The sequence below is a fragment of the Pantherophis guttatus genome, chromosome 2 (assembly GCF_059756535.1).
Source record: "Pantherophis guttatus breed Tessera chromosome 2, ASM5975653v1, whole genome shotgun sequence".
NCBI classification, from domain to species: Eukaryota; Metazoa; Chordata; class Lepidosauria; order Squamata; family Colubridae; genus Pantherophis; species Pantherophis guttatus.
The window spans coordinates 273492240-273511182 of record NC_142064.1 but is presented as its reverse complement, the minus strand read 5'-3'; the positions used below and the strand labels follow the sequence as shown (position 1 = coordinate 273511182).

Sequence of the window (18943 nt, the reverse complement as noted above, 5' to 3'; positions counted from 1 at the left end):
CTACCTGAGCACCAAAGGTAAGTCCATGGTGGCCGTGCAGGTCTTCTCCATTTTGGCCTCCAATGCTGGTCTACTTGGCTGCATTTTCTTCCCCAAGTGCTACATTATCATCCTGAGGCCAGATTTAAACACCAAGGAACATCTAGTAATAAAAGTAGGGACCTGATAATGAAATTGTTTCTTGGGGTCATGGCATTTAATTATTGATTGCAATTGTTGTTGGTTTACATGCTTTGTTTGCCTCTATTTGACAATTAAGTTCATTTATTTAAAACCTAAGGAAATAAGAATAGTTAGATCAAAGAAATTATAATCCAAGATAATCACTAAACAATAAAATAAAATAATAATTAATATTTGTGTTGTTAACCTGCTTTGTTTTCCTCAGCAGACAGGTTAGCCTATATTTGCCTTTACCAACCCTTTAAGAGAGGACACATGTGAACCATGTCCTGGGCTTTGGAATCAGGGGTGGGATTCTACCAGTTTGGACCAGTTCAGGCGAACTGGTAGCTCTGACAATCATCTGGGAGTGAACCGGTTTGCTCCGACAATCAGATGGTCCCACCCGTGTTATTTTCCTAACTTTATCTTCTCAATTGATTTGTGTGGCAGAGCAGATGCTATGCTTCTCCTCTGAAGTTAAGATTTCTTCAAACTATGCTTGTGCGCAGAGCGCACAATCACTGAACCGGTTGTTAAATCAGGAGGATCCCACCACTGTTTGAAATGCTTTAAGTTTGGTAGATATCTCCAAAGTCAGTTAGGAGGGTCTCAAACTTAATGGTTCTTTCAGAATTCAGAATCAAATGTAGGGCCCAAAGCAAGTAATGAACACTTTTTGCAGTGTTTATTAGCATGTGCTGATGGGACACCCTAAAAGAATATTGAGAGATGGCCCACACACAATTCACTCATATTGATGCATCTGAAAATGGCAGACTAATGCATAATTAACAAATGACATAAGCATACATATTCATAGGTAATTGATGTCAAATTACTATAAATAATTGAGCTCAGGTTAGTAATTCTGCCTGTTTTCCTTCAGAAACCAAAGGAGGGGAAGGGTCTAAAGCAAAATAGCAATCAAACAATAAAACAGGAAGAAAACATAAATCAAAAGAAGGAGCCATGTTATAAAAATATTCCAATAAAAAACTAAAGACGAAACCACAAGCAATAAATCTTACTTTAAGATTCAGAGGATTATTTCATGAGCAATATGGAACATGAATAGCCAACATAGCAATGCAATTTCACAACAAAACTTACATCATTAAACCATTGCAATGGGGTCCAATGACACATATCAGCTCCTACAAGAACTGCTATTGGGCAAAGGACACCATTCCCATCTCAACTCACATTTCTTATACCTTCTTTTTTACTAACATAGGCATTCCATATTTTCACTTCCTTGTTCTTTCTTACATTCTTACTGACTGACACTCTCTACAAACACCCGTGTACATTTCAAACCTCTATCCATCAGCTACTTTCAGTTCCCTATTTCTCACTTTTTCAACACTCTGATTCCAAATATATCTCAAAACTATGTACTTTGCAAAATCACATTTCACATTTCATAGCAACAGCTCAGCAGGATTACAAATAGTTCTGATACACTTTGAAATCTTTTTATCTAAAACTTTGGTTCATGTAGCTTTTTTAGGGCCTGCTATCTTTTTGAGACTTAAGGACTCTAGTAGTCCAATAAGCTATTTGTCCGTTTCTCACAGCCATTTTGAAAATGCCAGGCCCCCAAAAGAAAAGTTTTCCCATAGCAAATCTATGGGATTGTTGTAATGAAATAACAAATTTTGGCCTTATATCGCTTTATATCAAGTTGATTTAATCAAATCCACTCATCTAAGAAATGATTTTCCTCACAGTCCTTCTCCCCCATTCTGATCTCAAAAAGATCAACATATGTATTTCACAAGAGAACAGGACTCTTATCCTTAGACTCTCTTTGAAACAATAACTAAAAATCCCTACTAAGCACTGTCCTGGGCAGAGTAACTGGGATAATGCCAGCCAGAAGAGCTGGGAACTCTAGAGCCAAGTTTCACACCAACCTGTCCCAGGCAAACTGACATAATCCAATTCCAAAAACTTCTGGGGGGATAGTTCTATGATTGGCTTAGCTCAGGGGTCTGCAACCTTAAACACTCAAAGAGCCATATGGACCCATTTCCCACAGAAAAGAAAACACTAGGAGCCACAAAACCCTCCCCGTGCCTGATTATTTCTTGAGCAGTTCTTCAAAACCTGTCAGAACCTGCTGAATAGCACCCCTGCCTTGTAGATCATCTAGTCCAATCCCCTGCCCAAGCAGGAGACCCCACACCATTTCTGACAAATGGCAGTCCAATCTCTCCTTAGAAGCCTCCAGTGATGAAGCTTCCACAACTTCCGAAGGCAAGCTGTTCCATTGGTTGATTGTTCTCACTGTCAGAAAAATTCTCCTTATTTTTAGTTTGAATCTCTCCTTGTTCAGTTTCCATCCATTATTCCTTGTCTGGCCTTCAGGGAAAATAGCTTGATCCTCTTCCTCTCTGTGGCAGCCCCTCAAATATTGGAACATTGCTATCATGTCTCCCCTGGTCCTTCTCTTCAGTAGACTAGCCATTTGTATTACATGTGTGCAATTTTCAATTTGTGGTGAGAAAAGGCATGTGTTCTTGTCATGGCAATTAAGCGATCATACCAGTAATGAAATTCAATTTTTTTTTTACTATCAGTTCTGTGGGTGTGGCTTGGTGGTGGTGGTTGGCCTGGCAGGGGAAGAATGCTGCAAAATCTCCATTCCCATCCCACTCTAGGGGGAACGATATTGCAAAATCTCCATTCCCACCCCACTCTGAGGCCAGCCAGAGGTGGTATTTGCCGATTCTCTGAACTACTCAAAATTTCCGCTGTCAGAACCTTCTGAATTTCACCCCTGGATCATACACAGTTGCTTCCCTGCAAATTGCCTTTGGTTTCCACACCTCTAGAATGCTTGGTTGATCCACCGGTGCTTGGTGGGAGCAGACGCAGCATAGAAAATGTTTTGCCCTGGAAAGTTAAGGGTGGGTGAAAGTTTCTGCATGGAGTGTGGGGGGGGGAACTATGAAATAATACAAAGCACCTCCAAAAACTGTCCATAGAAAGAATGTTTTGAACACAAAATCCCAATTTGTTACCTTGACAGCACAAAAAGATTCCCCAGGTGGAATGAAACAATGGGTTAAGGTTAAATAAGAGTTATTGATAGAAAGACAGTCCATAGGATGGCCATTTGAATCCTATACCTTGATGATCGACCTACACATTGACCAACATAGATAAAACTTCTCAATGTGAAGAGGAGCAGCTGCTTTTCTCCAGCTGCTCCTCTTCCCATTGAGCTCTAGAAGATGCCCCAGAGAATAAATTGCCTCTCATTGTAATTATCACTATCTTGGCCTTGGAGATCTCTTCCGCTACTTCTCTAGCGACTGCCTTGGAAGTCAACAGTCTGAAGCAACAAGGAAGGGATCTTGCAACACAAAAGGATAAATGCCTCATGTCCTGCTGAGTATTTTGCACAAGATGTAATACAGGAAGGGGCTGTGCTCTTGAATGTATCCTTCCCTCATCTCATCTTGTCAGGTGACGCTTGGTTTGTCTCTGTCTGAATCAAGAAAGCCGCTGGCATTTCCATTTTGTGAGAGTGCTTTGAGATCTCCTAACTCTTCCCGTTGTTCTTGTTTAGAAACTGGAAGAGGATTGATTCAGTCCTATGAATTATGTGCCTTCTGCTTCTGGTCTTCATGCTGTTAATGTCCCAGCCGGTTTCTGTAAAGCTTAAAATGAAGTGCCTACTGAGTTTGGAGCACCACGATAGAAAAAAACCATGGAGTTATTACAGGCCAGGAGGCCATCTGATTAGTATAGTCATGTCTGCCACAAAAATATCACATACAACATTGCTTTTCAACATAGCTCCATCTGGTGAGTCTCACCGGTAAGTCATTCAGGATGATGGAGTTGCACTCCCTCCATTTCCAGTTCTAACACGGTCCTTCTTTTCTTCTTATTTCACTTACTTCTTTATTGCAGGATCTGTCTGGCTTCCCAAATCATTTCATTTCCATAGATTCCCTTTAGGTCTTATTTTGTGGGAGAGACTCAAATTCAAAAATGGGGCAAAAAAAAAATCTCCACATTTTCCTCTCTCATACAATCCTGAGTTCATTGCAAAACTAATCATCTTTGTTTAAAGTAGGCATTGCAAATGGTGTAGCTGCCTCTGCCCAGCCCATTTCCATATGTTTATAAACATTCGCTGAAATCCAAAGCCTGATCATCCTAGGATGAGAGTCCCTTGTGAGTTGGGCGGCATAGAAATGCGACAAAATAAACAAAATAAGTAAATAGGAATAAATAGGAATACAGATTGATTTGTTTTTAGAGGGACACTTATAAAACATCTTTTTCTTTTTGTGTTCTACTTTAATGATCAAATGAATTTGAATCCTGGTTACTTGGCAATGAAAATTAGTACTGCTACAAACAGCAATAGGGACGCAGTGGCTCAGTGGCTAAGACACACTGAGTTTGTCGATCAAAAGGTCGGCAGTTCAGCGGTTCGAATCCCTAGTGCCACGTAATGGGGTGAGCTCCTGTTACTTGTCCCAGCTTCTGCCAACCTAGCAGTTCGAAAGCATGTAAAAAAGAAAAGTAGAAAAATAGGGACCACCTTTGGTGGGAAGGTAACAGTGATCCGTGCGCCTTTGGCGTTTAGTCATGCTGACCACATGACCATGGAGACGTCTTCGGACAGCGCTGGCTCTTCGGCTTTGAAACGGAGATGAGCACCACCCCCTAGAGTCAGGAACTACTAGCACATATGTGCGAGGGAAAACTTTACCTTTACCTTACAAACAGCAATAGTACTTAGACATACAGTATACTTCATAGTGCTTTTTACAGCACTCTCTGAGTGGTTTACAGAGTCATCATATTGCCCCCAACAATCTGGGTCCTCATTTTACCAACCTTGGAAGTATGAAATACATTCTAACTACTGTGCCATTACAAAATATGTTGTAATCCTGATCTTTATCTCTGATTGAAGACTATCTTTACCCCATCTTCTCAACATTCACAAATATTAAGTGGTGAAGAGTGATTATTATTTGCCTCTGGTTTTGGATCAATATTGTCCTAAGACTTACTAGTCTCATGGAGAAAAAGAGAACTAAAACTATTTTGTTATTGTTGATGATGATACTGATATTAACTTGAACATTTTTTACACTAGTTTATCTTATGATAGGTTAGGAATACTACGCTTTATTTTCAATATTCAAGAGGTCAGTAAGAATTCTCAGCTCCTGCACAATCTCACACTTGGCTACAACATTCATGACAATTATTTTAGCACTCTTGGCATTTCAGAAGCCTTGCTGGACATGCTCTCTACTGGAGAAGCCAATGTTCCCAACTACAGCTGTGGAAGGAAGGACAACTTTTTGGTTCTCTTAGATGCAGCTGATAGGGGCATCTCCATCCAAATGTCAACATTAGGAGGCACCTACAAAGTACCGCAGGTTTGTATGTGTTTTTCTGACTGGCAAAATGAGTGTGACTAATAAATCTAACCATATCTTCTCTATGGAATTCAGGAGCTGCTTTGGTTTACAATAAACTTCCTTGGTTTATTGTATTCCATTTTATATTCCGTCCTGTTAATATTTTGTATTTAATAATTTGCATCTTGATATAGCCTAATAGCTAATCAACAATAAGCTGTTCTAATTTGTTCACATCAGAACAAAGTTGAATTTATTACAAAAAATATTTTGTATCCAAACTGACTCCAAATATAACACAGCACTTTTCATTGCTTTTTCAGATGAGTTATATAACTCCTTCAGAGGTACTGAGTGATAAAAATCAATTCCCTTTTTTCCATCCGATGCTCCCCAAAGAAGGGATCCAGTACCCAGCAATTGTGCAAGTGCTCCTCTATTTCAGATGGACCTTGGTTGGTGTCTTTGCTACAGACACAGAAAACGGAGAGAATTTCATGAGGACTTTTACTCCTATGCTTGTCAGGAATGGAATTTGTGTGGCTGTATCTCAACAATTCTCAATAACTGAACATACAACACCCCTCAGGGATGCCCTCTCTAAGTGGAGACAAGTCAATGTCTTTGTTCACTTCACAGAATATGATTCCATTTTGGAAAGAATTCTTTCCTTCCATTTAATATTTGAAGTTTTGCCTGGACCCATTGAAGGGAAAATCTAGCTCATGACAGTCTTGGGAATATATCCTGTGACAAAGCACAGAAGTCTCAAATACGTCTATAGTATTTGGACCTTTATTTATCAGGAGAAAGAAAGGACAAACGATGATACCTTTGAACCCTACTTCTTTCTAGATCTCCAGTTTGAAAATCAGTCATTTCACTGTTCTTTTTCAAAGCATGTTTGTTCTATGAAAGGACGAAAAAGATGCACCCAGAAATCACTATTGGAGACCCAAGAGAAAAGAAACAGGATCAAGATCCACAATTACCCTTATGATTACAGTATCATTAAGACGCTGGCCCATGTTTTGAATGCTGCATATTCCTCGAGATCCAGGAAGAGAAGGAAAAAGGATGAAGGGAAGTTAGGGGCTCCAAGGTTGCAGGTATGGCAGGTATGGGGACTCAATAAGGATCCATTAAACATATTTCCTTTGGAGAATGAATCTAAAGGAGAAGGAGGGCATATTTTTTTAATCTATGAATGACACATTTTGCTGAACCTTTTTCAAGGTTTCTGGTTTTAAAATTCCTGGATGTTTCCATCCCAGTTTCATCGTTTTCTGAAGAGGAATGAATTTTACAATATTTCCCAGAAGAAGCTATATTTGGACCAAAATGGAGATGTAGCAGCAGATCTGAACATCATGAGCTGGGTTATTCTTTGCAAGGAGAATCCCAGGATTCAGATTCTGGGGAGTTTTGAAAGACAGAGAATTATTATCAAGCAAGATGCTTTTATGTGGCTAAATTTGCTCAATAAGGTGGGTGAAATATTGGTGTCTTTTTCTATATTTGAAAGCTATAGGACCCATTTCAAGTAAGCTAATCATAGTCATTTAATTGTAAAGTGGTGATGCCACATAAAACTGGTGAAAGAGGCCATCAGGTGCTGGAACTGTGGTACTGACAGCTCCATGGTGGGTTCCTCCCGGTTCAGTCTGGTTCTATAGAACTGGTAGTAAAACCGGTGGGAGGCTCTGTCCACCCACCACGACGTCAGTATGGGTGATCTGCGCATGTGCAGAAGCTTCTGCACATGCACAGAAGTATATGCGCTCCCGCTGCGTGCATACTTCTGGTATGCGCACAGTATACCAGAAGTATGTGCAGAATACTTTACTGGTAGTAAAGGTAAGTAGAACCCACCCCTGTGACAGCCACACTTCAGTGGTGGGTTGCTCCCGGTTCAGTCTGGTTCTGGCAAACCGGTAGTAATGGCGGCAGGAGGCTCTGCCCACCCACCCGGACGTCATCATGAACGATCTGCGCATGCACAGAAGCCTCTGTTCATGCACAGAAGCACATGCACATGCTCCTGTTGTGAACCAGTAGCAGAGGTAAGTAGAACCGACCCCTGCCTCACTTGATCCTCGTCCTAAAATAGAAAATAAAAATGCAATTGCGCTGAATAGTTCCTGAGTTTGGTGTTCAGACTGAATCCAATGAAACTGAATCCAGTAAAATTCTTGTCGGTCTGAGTGGGAAATAAGCTTTGGAATTAGAACTCAGTTTATCCTGACTGGAGAGATTGTCCCCTGAAAGGGTGGATCCATTGCCTGTGAGGTTTTAAGCAGTCTTTAACCTGGCCAGAGTCATCCATGCTTCTCTTTCACCCCACTGAGGGGATGTGATAGGTCTGCTTCTAAGAAGGAAGACCAAGGCATTCAGTTCAAATACACTCATATCAACTGGTCTGATGGGAGATAATATCCTGACCCAGAAAACTGAGGAACTGAAACATGACCTTGAACTAAAGAAAGGCCTGTCCTGATTTCTTAAATGAGAGACCATTTGAATGACAATTCTTCTTAGATTTGGCCTTAAGAGGGTACTTTGTCTGAAAACTCCTTCAGTGCAATTGTTTATCTTGATTGCTAGCTACTTTAACTCTCTAAACCAGTGATGGCTAACCTTTTTGCCGTTGCGTGCCGAAAGCGGGGGGGAGTGCGGGGGGTTGAGTGTGCGCGTGCCCACACCAATAATCCAATGTGCCCTGCCCCCGTGCATGCACGCACGACCCCCCCGCGCTCCCACCGCTTTTGGCCCATGATGGCCCGGTGGGCCCGGTAGGCCTGTTTTTTGCCCTCCCCAGGCTCCAGAGGCTTTCTAGGAGCCTGGGGAGGGCCAAAATGGCCTTCCCCATCCTCCCTGGAGGCCAGAAACGACCCGTTTCCCAATTTCTGGTGGGCCTGAAAGGCCCGAAAATCAACTGACTGGAGTACGCATGCACACTGGAGCTGAGCTAGGGCAACCCTCACATGCCGACAGATATGGCTCCACCTGCCACCTGTGGCACGCGTGCCATAGGTTCGCCATCACGGCTCTAAACAAAAGGGAGTCTCAAAATGTAACTAATAATAAAGTCGGCCTATCTTTCCATGCCAGTGGGTGATACTAGTGGGTTTTTATTATTGTATGTTTTTAACCTGTATTTGCCAACCTGAGTCCTCCGGGAGAAGGGTGGCATATAAATTCTGTAAAATAAAATAAAATAAATAAAAAAATACCTAATTTTAGTTCCTCTATAAAAAAGGATCTTCTTTTGGATAGAGATTTCCCTTTCCCACACAGGACTCATGCCAGTGGTGGAATTCAAATTTTTTTACTACCAGTTCTGTGGACGTGGCTTGGTGGGCATGGTATGGCTTGGTGGGCATGGCAGGGGAAGGATACTGCAAAATCTCCATTCTCACCCCATTCCAGGGGAAGGATACTGCAAAATGTCCATTCCCACTCTACTCTGGGGCCAGCCAGAGGTGGCATTTGCCGGTTCTCTGAACTACTCAAAATTTCCGCTACCGGTTTTCCAGAACCTGTCAGAACTTGCTGAATAGCACCTCTGGCTCATACTCATGACCCAGTTGCTGCTACAAAAGGTGGCTGACTTACCCTGTTCAGGGGCACATTCTCATGACCTCACCTCCATCTCAGCTCACTAAAATTCCAGAAACTACAAGGGAGTCAGTTTTAGTCTTATTTCACAACATGGCAGCCATTTGTATTGAACAAATAAATGTACTGATAAACAAAGATCATCCCCAGTCCTTATTTTTAAGGATTTTTTTCATTTTGTATCTTAACTGGAAGACTGTTATGCACTGCTTTCAAAGGAGAGAGGCTTTGCACTATTTTATGAAGTCCAGAAGTATCCTTTTCAGATTCTACTGGTTAGAACTTTCTTTCTTCACCACATTTTATTCTACTTTAATAAATATAATAGAATCAAAATATAATAAATCTTATACAATAAATTTTACTCTAAAATTCAATATGAGCCGATCATCATACTTTAAAATCATGGATATAGATATAGGTAAACTGATTCAGCAGGATTCATTAACTTTTTTATATACATATAATACATGAAGATAAATGTATGATACCAATATAGATTCTTCTTCAACATAGTAGCAGTTACAAGCAAAACACAAGGCAGGAGAGAACAGTTAGTTTCATTTCAGCAGAGCAGACAAGCCCAGGCTTGTTTCATTTCAGAGCTGAGCACAGAGCTTAATACAAAGAGAGCCTCCTCTATACAGGGCTAGTAAGCTTCTGCACAGACTCAGTTGCCTAAGCCACGCCCAGACTTCAGACTTAAGTTTCTATTTCCAAATAAGCCTCATTGGCTGAGCCTGTTACCATGTCTATTTATTGGCTGATCTTGTTACCATGTCTCCATTCAGTCCCCATTGGTTGATATATTGCAGTCCATAAATATTCATACTCTGACACTCTGGAGGGCAGGATACTACATTGTTCCAGAGCATTTTGATCAAGGTACACGTTAAATGATACATCTAAGCTTTGATATTTTGTTTTTGTTCTTTATTTTCAACCTGCCCAATTTCTTCCATAATAGGGGGACTAAGAAATAGATCTTGAAGAATAAGGTAGGAAGAGATAGAAGGATATGGTGGATTATGCAAGATTACGCTTTCAAGGAATGGGTGGTACCATCATTTGTCCTGAAGGAGACAGTAGTAGACAGCAACCCTTTCTCAGTTACACATTTTGTACACTGTCCAACATTTTTAGAACAGTTTCTTGAAAGAATGGTTGTTTCTTAGGTAAAGTATCCAGGCTGATTGCTGAGTTACAGCACCAAGACGGCACTGGTTGCTCCTACAGATGACTTTTGAAGAGTTCTAGATGGGGGTACTGCAACAAGCCTGGCCATACTGGATCTCTCAAAAGGCCTTTGAAGCCATCAACCAAGATATCCTTCTATCTTTTGGGGACTGAGAGTGGGAGAGATTGTTTTGCAATAGGCTCTCTTTCATAGCAGATGGTTTCAATTGGTGTTGTTGTCGGACAAGATTTGAGCCCTAAGGTCTCTTCTATGGGGCATTCCCAGTGCTTTGAGTCTTTCTCTCTCTCTCTCTTTCTCTTTCTCTTACCCATGAAACTGATAGGTGAGTCATTTGTTACTATAGGTTGTTGTATCATCAGTACAATACTCATGGGCAGGCATTTGGTGCTGTTGTACTGCTAGCCGAGCATCTGGAGGCCGTAGCTATGGATGGGGAGGAATCAAACTGAATTTACAAATGGTCCAGAATGCAATTGCAAGCACTGTGTTGTGTTCTACTACATTCAATTCTATTACATCTTTGTTTGAGTTCCATAGGTTCCCAGTTTCTTTCCAATTGCAATTAAGGTAAAGATTCCCCTCGTACATATGTGCTAGTCGTTCCCGGCTCTAGGGGGTGGTGCTCATCTCGTTTCAAAGCCAAAAAGCCAGCACTGTCCGAAGATGTCTCCAGGGTCATGTGGCCCGCATGACTAAATGCCAAAGCGCACGGAACGCTGTTACCTTAACACCAAAGGTGGTCCCTCTTTTTCTACTTGCATTTTTTACATGCTTTCAAACTGCTAGGTTGGCAGAAGCTGGGACAAGTAACAGGAGCTCATCCTGTTACGAGACACTAAGGATTCGAACCGCTGAACTGCCGACCTTTCGATCGACAAGCTCAACATCTTTGCCACTGAGCCACTGCATCCCCATGAATTTAATTTAATTGCAATTAAATTCACCTTTAAAGTTCTACTTTGTGTAGGATGAGGATATCACTGGGATTTCTCTACATGGGGATATTTGCTTGTTCCATCAGAGCAGATATAACAGACAATGATCCATTCCATAAAACATAGCCATCTTGTGGGTCCTTGGGAGTCATATTTTCCTGTTGCAATTCCTGCCCTATTGAACACCCTTCCACTTGAATTCCAATAGGTCCCCACCCTTCTAAAATTCTGGAGATGTAATCCTTCTCAAACATATTTGAATAAGAGGTTGGTGCAGGATGAGAATATGATGGGTTGCATCAGTGAAGGATGGTTGTGGGACCATCAGTATCAGGTGTCATCCAAGCAAGAAATAAGAAAAGAAATAAGAATAAAAGAAATATTACTTTCGGTTTTCTCAGATGCTGAAAAATGCACCAAGTGCCCAGATGATCAATATCCAATGAAGAACCGAGTCCAATGTATCCCAAAAATAATAACTTTCCTGTCCTATAAGGAACATCTGGGTGTCATCTTGGTCTCCTTTGCCTTACTCTTGTTCCTAACGACAGGAATCATTTTAATAATATTCCTCAAATATCTAGAAACTCCCATTGTGAAAGCCAACAACAGGGATCTCTCCTATATTCTCCTAGTCTCCCTCCTGCTTTGCTTCTTGTCCTCCTTTCTCTTCATTGGCCAACCAAAGAAAGTCACCTGCCTTCTCCGACAAACAGTGTTCAGCATTGTCTTCTCAGTAGCCGTGTCTTCTGTGTTGGCCAAAACAATCACAGTGGTGTTGGCCTTCCTTGCCACAAAACCAGGAAACCAAGTGAAGCAATGGTTGGGGAAGAGCTTGGCCAACTACATCACCCTTTCTTGCTCTGCTGGCCAAATTTTCATCTGTGCTATGTGGCTAGGAATTTCTCCCCCATTCCCTGACTCTGATCTTTTTGCCCAGCCTGGAGAGATCATCCTTCAATGCAATGAAGGGTCTGTCACCATGTTTTATGTTGTCCTCGGATATATGTGTTTCCTAGCTACCATTTGCTTTATGGTTGCTTTCCTGGCCAGGAACCTTCCTGGGGCTTTCAATGAAGCCAAGCTGATCACCTTCAGCATGCTGGTCTTCTGCAGTGTCTGGGTCTCCTTCCTGCCCACCTATCTGAGCACTAAAGGAAAATCTATGGTGGTTGTGCAGGTCTTCTCCATCTTGGCCTCAAGTGCAGGTCTGCTTGCCTGCATTTTCTTCCCCAAGTGCTACATTATCCTTCTAAGACCAGATCTAAACACTAAGGAGCATATAATGATAAAATTAGGGAACTGATAGTGAAATTGTTTCTTAGGCTCATGGTGTTTAACTTTTCATTGCAGTTATTATTGGGCTTGCATGCTTTCTTTACATCACTTTGACAATTAAGGTTATTTAAAACTGAAGGAAATAAAAAATATGTAGTGTGTAAGACTACTGAAATTAAATTCCAAATGATAAAATGGTTATCAAGTGGTATAATAAATAAATTAATAATTAAACCTGCCATGCAGCCAGGGAATTTCCTTTAAGGTTTTTATTTCTCTTTTAGAAGGGAAATATTTTATCCTGCCTTTTTAATATTTCCTAAAATATTTCATTCTTCTAGGAGGGGTGAATGCTAAATTTCTACACCCACTGCTCTACATATTACACTGAGCCACCTTGAGAAATCTGGGAATTATATCAGAATGCTTTCTATAGACTATAGCTCGGCCTTTAATACCATCTTACCAGGCATTCTCATTGAAAAACTGACTGACCTGAATTTCCCTCCCTCACTTGTAACTGGATCAAAGACTTCCTGACAGATCGTCCACAAACAGTAAAGGTTGGTTCCTTTACATCTTCCACCCTGAAGCTCAGCACAGGCTCCCCTCAGGGCTGTGTGCTCAGCCCCTACCTGTACTCGCTGTATACACATGACTGCATATCCTCTGATCCATCCAACATCATAATAAAGTTTGCAGATGACACAACAATGCTGGGTCTCATAACTGAAGGGGACGAATCAGCATACAGGGAAGAAGTCCAGATGTCAAGTTTCGTGGTCGTCTCGAATAAAATGCATTTCAAACAAAATCTTTGAAGAAAAAACTCCTTTTTATTGAGCACAACATCCTAACCTGAGTCCAAACGAAGCCAACACTGACGTCCAGCCCCAAAACCCTCCCTTTCCGTTCCCCACTCCCCTGCACTCATTGGCCATCTTCCAAGTTATTCTACCCCTAATCTACTCCAACTCAAAGGAATTCCCCCCCTCCCATCTCATCTCCTCGGAAACATTATCTCCAGGGAAAATAAGTAGGTGAAAAGTCAGCCATCCCTTTCCAGACACCTTCGCTTCTCCTTCTTATGTCAGCACTAGAGTAAATGCAGGTTGAAGTGCTGACATCAGAAGGTATCCGCATGGTGCTCAAAAAAACAACTTATATCTAAATACTAGTAAGGCAAAGGAGATGGTGTTAGATTTCCAGAAGCACAGAGAGGAACCTGCCCCACTGTATATCAAGGGGGGCTTTTTGGAGAGGGTTTTCTCTTTTAAATTCTTGGGAGTGCTTATTAGTCAAGATCTCACCTGGAAAAACAACACGTTCCTGATGATTGGCAAGGCCCAACAGAGACTTCATTTCCTTAGAGTCCTGCGAAAAAATCAAGTGGAACAACGGCTGATGACCTCTTTCTATCGGTCCATGATTGAAAGTGTCCTCACATACTGCATTGTAGTATGGTACGCTGGTTTAACTGCTGCGGACAGGAAGGCACTACAGAGAGTGATCAATTCGACACAAGAAACCATTGGTTGCCCTCTAATACCACTGAATGACATCGCCAGGCGTCGCTGCTTTAGCAGACTAAGGAAGATACTCAGAGATGATTCACACCCTGGTCAGGGTCTCTTTGCACTTCTACCATCGGGCAGAAGACATCGAAGCATAGCCAGCCGAACAAATAGGTTTAAAAATAGTTTCTATCCTTGGGCTGTCAGACTCTTAAACACAACCACAATCACTCCATGCACACGCGGAAACATATGACTAATTTTTCTTTTTCTTTTTTTTTTCTTTTTTCCCCTCTAATTACTTGCATAGGGATTATTCTTTATACTGTTTATGTTGTTTGTATTTTTTGTCATGGATTGCACCAGTGAGGCTAAAACCAATTTCATTGCCTACATGATGTACAATGACAAGAAAGGCTATACTATACTATACTCACATAAATTCCCCATCTTCAAGATCAACACCATTGACTGACAAAAAGTAAATATTACATCTCCCCTCTTCGGAGTGAAGCCATGCCTTCCTCTCTGCTGGATCCTATGTGCCCTCCAGTAAACCCCAGAAGGCAGGTTTGGGGACAATAGAAATGCAGCTTTATAAAAGCAACTATATCAAATGAACTTTGCCACTGCCTCAAGCAGCTTACACTGTGTGCACTTTGGAAGACCCTGAATTTGATCCAGATATTTTTTTTTTCTAATAATATGCACCAAAAAATGTCAAAGAAATCCAGGGTTTGCCTGCCAAGTCTTTTTTTCACAGAGGAGCTTGCAAAAGAGTCCTCTAAAGTTGGTCCAAGGTCAACGTTGGTCCAAAATCAAAGTGTCAGCCAGTCTAAGCGTCTAAGGTTCAAGAGCAAAAATCATACACAGGGATCACATTTTATTTATTTATTTTATTTTATTGGATTTCTATACCGCCCTACTCCCGAAGGACTCAGGACGGTGAACAGCCACAGAATAAAACACATAAATACAAAAATTTAAAATAGAATAAAAACGAATTAAATAATTTGGCAGAGACAAATTTAAAATACCCAATAATTTAAAAACAAATTAAAATTTACATTTAAAAGGGGAGAAGATTTAGGCCAGGCCAGCTTGATGAAATAAGAAAGTCTTGAGTGCGCGCCGGAAGGTGCGCAGATGTGGGATCCTCCGTATCTCCGGGGGGAGCTCGTTCCAGATCGTAGGTGCCCCCACAGAAAAGGCTCTCCCCCCTAGGGGCCACCAGTCGACATTGGCCGACGGCACCCGGAGGAGCCCCTCTCTATGGGAGCGTACTGGCCGGTGGGAGGCTATTGGTGGTAGCAGGCGGTCCCATAGATAACATTTGAGCATTAAATGTCATTTCCAGCAAAGAAAAGAGAGGGAACTCAGTCTTTTCTATGGGCCGACACTCCTCGGAATGTTGCTTCAGTGCAGCCAACTGTCACTGGTCAGAATCTTGACTCTGTTGCTAGACAACCAACCTAGCAGAACCTCCCTTTTGCTCTCCTTCCTCCTGGGCCATGACAAGTCAACATCATCTTCTTTTTCTTGTGCCATATTCATCATCGGATGTTGGTAATCATGTTGGCAATTCTATTTTTGTCAACAGCTGCATGAAAAAGTGCTGCTGAGTTTTGTCCAAACCAGTCCCTTAGGTTTTGAAGCCATGATGTTCTTCTTCTGCCTGGACCTTGTTTGCCTTCAATCTTTCCTGGAGGATTAAGTGAAGGATGCCATATTTTTCTGGGTGTCACATCACATGTCCAAAATAGTCTAACTTTTGCTTTTTAATGAAGAACCAATAAAGATCTAGGAACAAATCATGATTAGCAGGTCTGTTGTTCACCTTGTTTCAGTTGCATATGCTCAGATTCAGATCTGTTGGGTTGCTTCAATTTAATATCAAGGTTTATCAATGCATTTTCTCTGCATTTTGTTCTCAGTACTTCTCATTTTCCTATTTAGGCCCTGTACTTTATACACTGCATTTGGTCCTCAGTGTTTTTAATCTTCCTATTTAGCCCCTTCCCAAATTTAAAGGTGCTTCAGGGAGGAAATCAGCCATTTTCAAATTCCTATTTTATTTCTGCTATTTATATACCCTTCCCCAATTCTGAAAACCAAGAACCTCAGAAACAGTCCTTTTTTGTCATAACACTTGCCCTTTGATGTTAACTCAGTCCAGCAGACATTGTGGAAAGTTAAGATTCAGAAGGCAGTAGGCCCAGATAATATCCTTGGGCATGTTCTTAAGGAATGTGTCAGGGGTGAAATCCAGCAGGTTCTGACAGGTTCTGGAAAACCGGTAGCGGAAATTTTGAGTAGTTTGGAGACCTGGCAAATACCACCTCTGGCTGGTCCTAGAGTGGGGTGGGATTGGAGATTTTGCAATATCCTTCCCCCAGGAGTGGGGAGGGAATGGGGATTTTGCAGTATCCTTCCCCTGGAGTAGAGTGGAAATGGAGATTTTGCAGTATCCTTCCCCTGCCACGCCCACCAAGCCATGTCCACCAATCCATGCCATGCCTACCAAGACACACCCACAGAACCGGTAGTAAAAAAATTTGAAACCCACCACTGCAGTGGGTCCAACCTGTTTTAAGACAGCCATTATTTTGCCAGTGCCAAAAAAAGTCTACAATTACAGCTCTCAATGATTATCGTCCAGTTGCCCTTACCTCCATCATTATGAAATGTTTTGAGAGGCTGATAAAGGACATTATTGTATCCAGCCTCCCTCCAGCATTTGACTCGCTTCAGTTTGCTTACCTTCCAAAATGCTCCACTGAGGATTCTATTTCTTCTGTTCTCCACCTGAGCTTGGCACACTTAGAAGAAAGAAACACTCATGGGTGAATGCTGTTTCTTGATTTCAGTTCAGCATTTAATACAATTGTTCCTCGGCATCTAGTTGACAAAGTGGCCTTCTTAGGCTTTAATATTCCTTTGTGCAACTGGATTCTTGACTTTCTTATTGACAGGCCCGGTATGTGCGAATTGAGTCTAATATTTCGAACACCATTTTCTTGAGCACAGGTTCTCCTCAGGGCTGCATTTTAAGTCTGCTGTTGTTCACCCTGTTGACCCCTGACTGTTGTGAAAGGTTTTCCACCAACCATATTGTGAAGTATGCTGATGATACAACAGTAGTGGGCCTTACTCAAGATGACAATGAGGGTGCTTATCACAAGGAGGTAGAGGGTTTGGTGAACTTCAGATTCCACCCTACTACTGAATCAGCATCTCTTAGTAAAAGTATTTTTTCACTCAAATCAAATGGAGTTGAGAGTTTTGCTTTCCTAGGGGGATCAGACATATCTAGCAGGTCTGACATATAGTATCATTTCATTCCACATATCTAGGATGAACTTTCCCAGCAATCCCTGGAGATGATATACCAGGTCAAGTCATAGCGGAAGTCAATTCCCTAGGTATTATTATTATGTCTTTTATTCATTAAACATGAAACTCAGTCAACTGAACATTTAAAAATGTGTCACAAATTATTATTATTATTATTATTATTATTATTATTATTATTATTATTATTATTATTATTATTATTAATTGGTTAATCTTTAGTGAGATTTACAGCCTTTGAGGCTGGTTAATAGCTCAGCAGCTCGAGTCCTAACCAAGGACCTAGGAACTGTTAAGGTATCGTCAGAGGATGTAAACTGTTCCGAGTAAGGTGGTTTTTTGTAGAGTCAAAATGTTCAAATCCGGCAAATTTAGAATTTCTAAATAGCGGGGTAGCCCTTTGGGTATTGCTCCGAGGGCTCCAATTACAATCAGGACAACACACGATTTCTTTTTCCACAGTCGCTCAACTTCAATTTGTAAGTCCCGGTACTTTGTGATTTTTTCTTGCTGCTTATCTTCAATTCGTGCATCACCAGGTATTGCAATGTCAATGAACCATACTTTTTTCTTTTCAACTATTGTTATGTCAGGTGTGTTGTGGACCAAGTGCCTGTCAGTCTGAATCCTAAAGTCCCACAAGATCTTGAGTTTCTCATTCTCTAAAACTTTCTCAACCTGATGTTCCCAGTGGTTTTTGCTGTACTCAAATCCAAACTTCTGGCACAATTTCCAGTGAATGATTTTAGCAACACGGTCATGGCGTTGTAGGTAGTCAGTTTGTGAAATTTTGCTGCACCCACTGATCAGGTGGTCAACTGTCTCTTCTTTTTCATTGCAGAGGCGGCATTTGCTGTTGGTGGTAACATGTTGAATTTTTGCCTTCATACAGTTTGTGGCTAGGGCTTGTTCTTGAGCTGCCAAAATAAAGCTTTCTGTTTCTTTTTTCAGTACTCCTGATCTTAACCAGTTCCAAGTTAGTTTCTGGTCAGCTTTGCCTTCAATACTTTTCAAGTATTGGCCATGCAGAGCTTTGTGTTTCCAATTTTCAGCTCGCTGCTCAGTTACTTCTTTCTTATATTCTGCTTTTGTTTTAGTTGTCTTTAAAAGGCCTCCTTTATTTACTTCCTTAATCGTTGGTTCTTCACTTTTCTGGATGTAATCATTCAAGCTGCGTTTTTCTTCTTCCACAGTCTGCTTTACTTGTAGAAGTCCTTGACCACCCTCTGCTCTTGGTAAATATAATCGGTCAACATCACTTTTAGGGTGCAAGGCATGATTCATTGTCATAAGCTTCCTTGTTTTTCTGTCCAAATTGTCTAGCTCCATCTGGGTCCAGTCAATTATTCCTGCAGAGTATCTAATCACAGGTATAGCCCAGGTATTTATGGCTTTTATGATGTTTCCTCCACTCAATTTGGACATTAATATCTTACGAATTCGTCGAATGTACTTGGCTGAAGTTAATTCCTTGACTTTATTATG

At 41.3% G+C, this 18943-nt stretch overlaps 1 pseudogene; it reads right to left on the bottom strand.

The window, feature by feature from the left end:
- LOC148115915 (vomeronasal type-2 receptor 26-like) overlaps nucleotides 1-18943 on the bottom strand; it is an 87504-nt pseudogene that overhangs the window by 33681 nt on the left and 34880 nt on the right.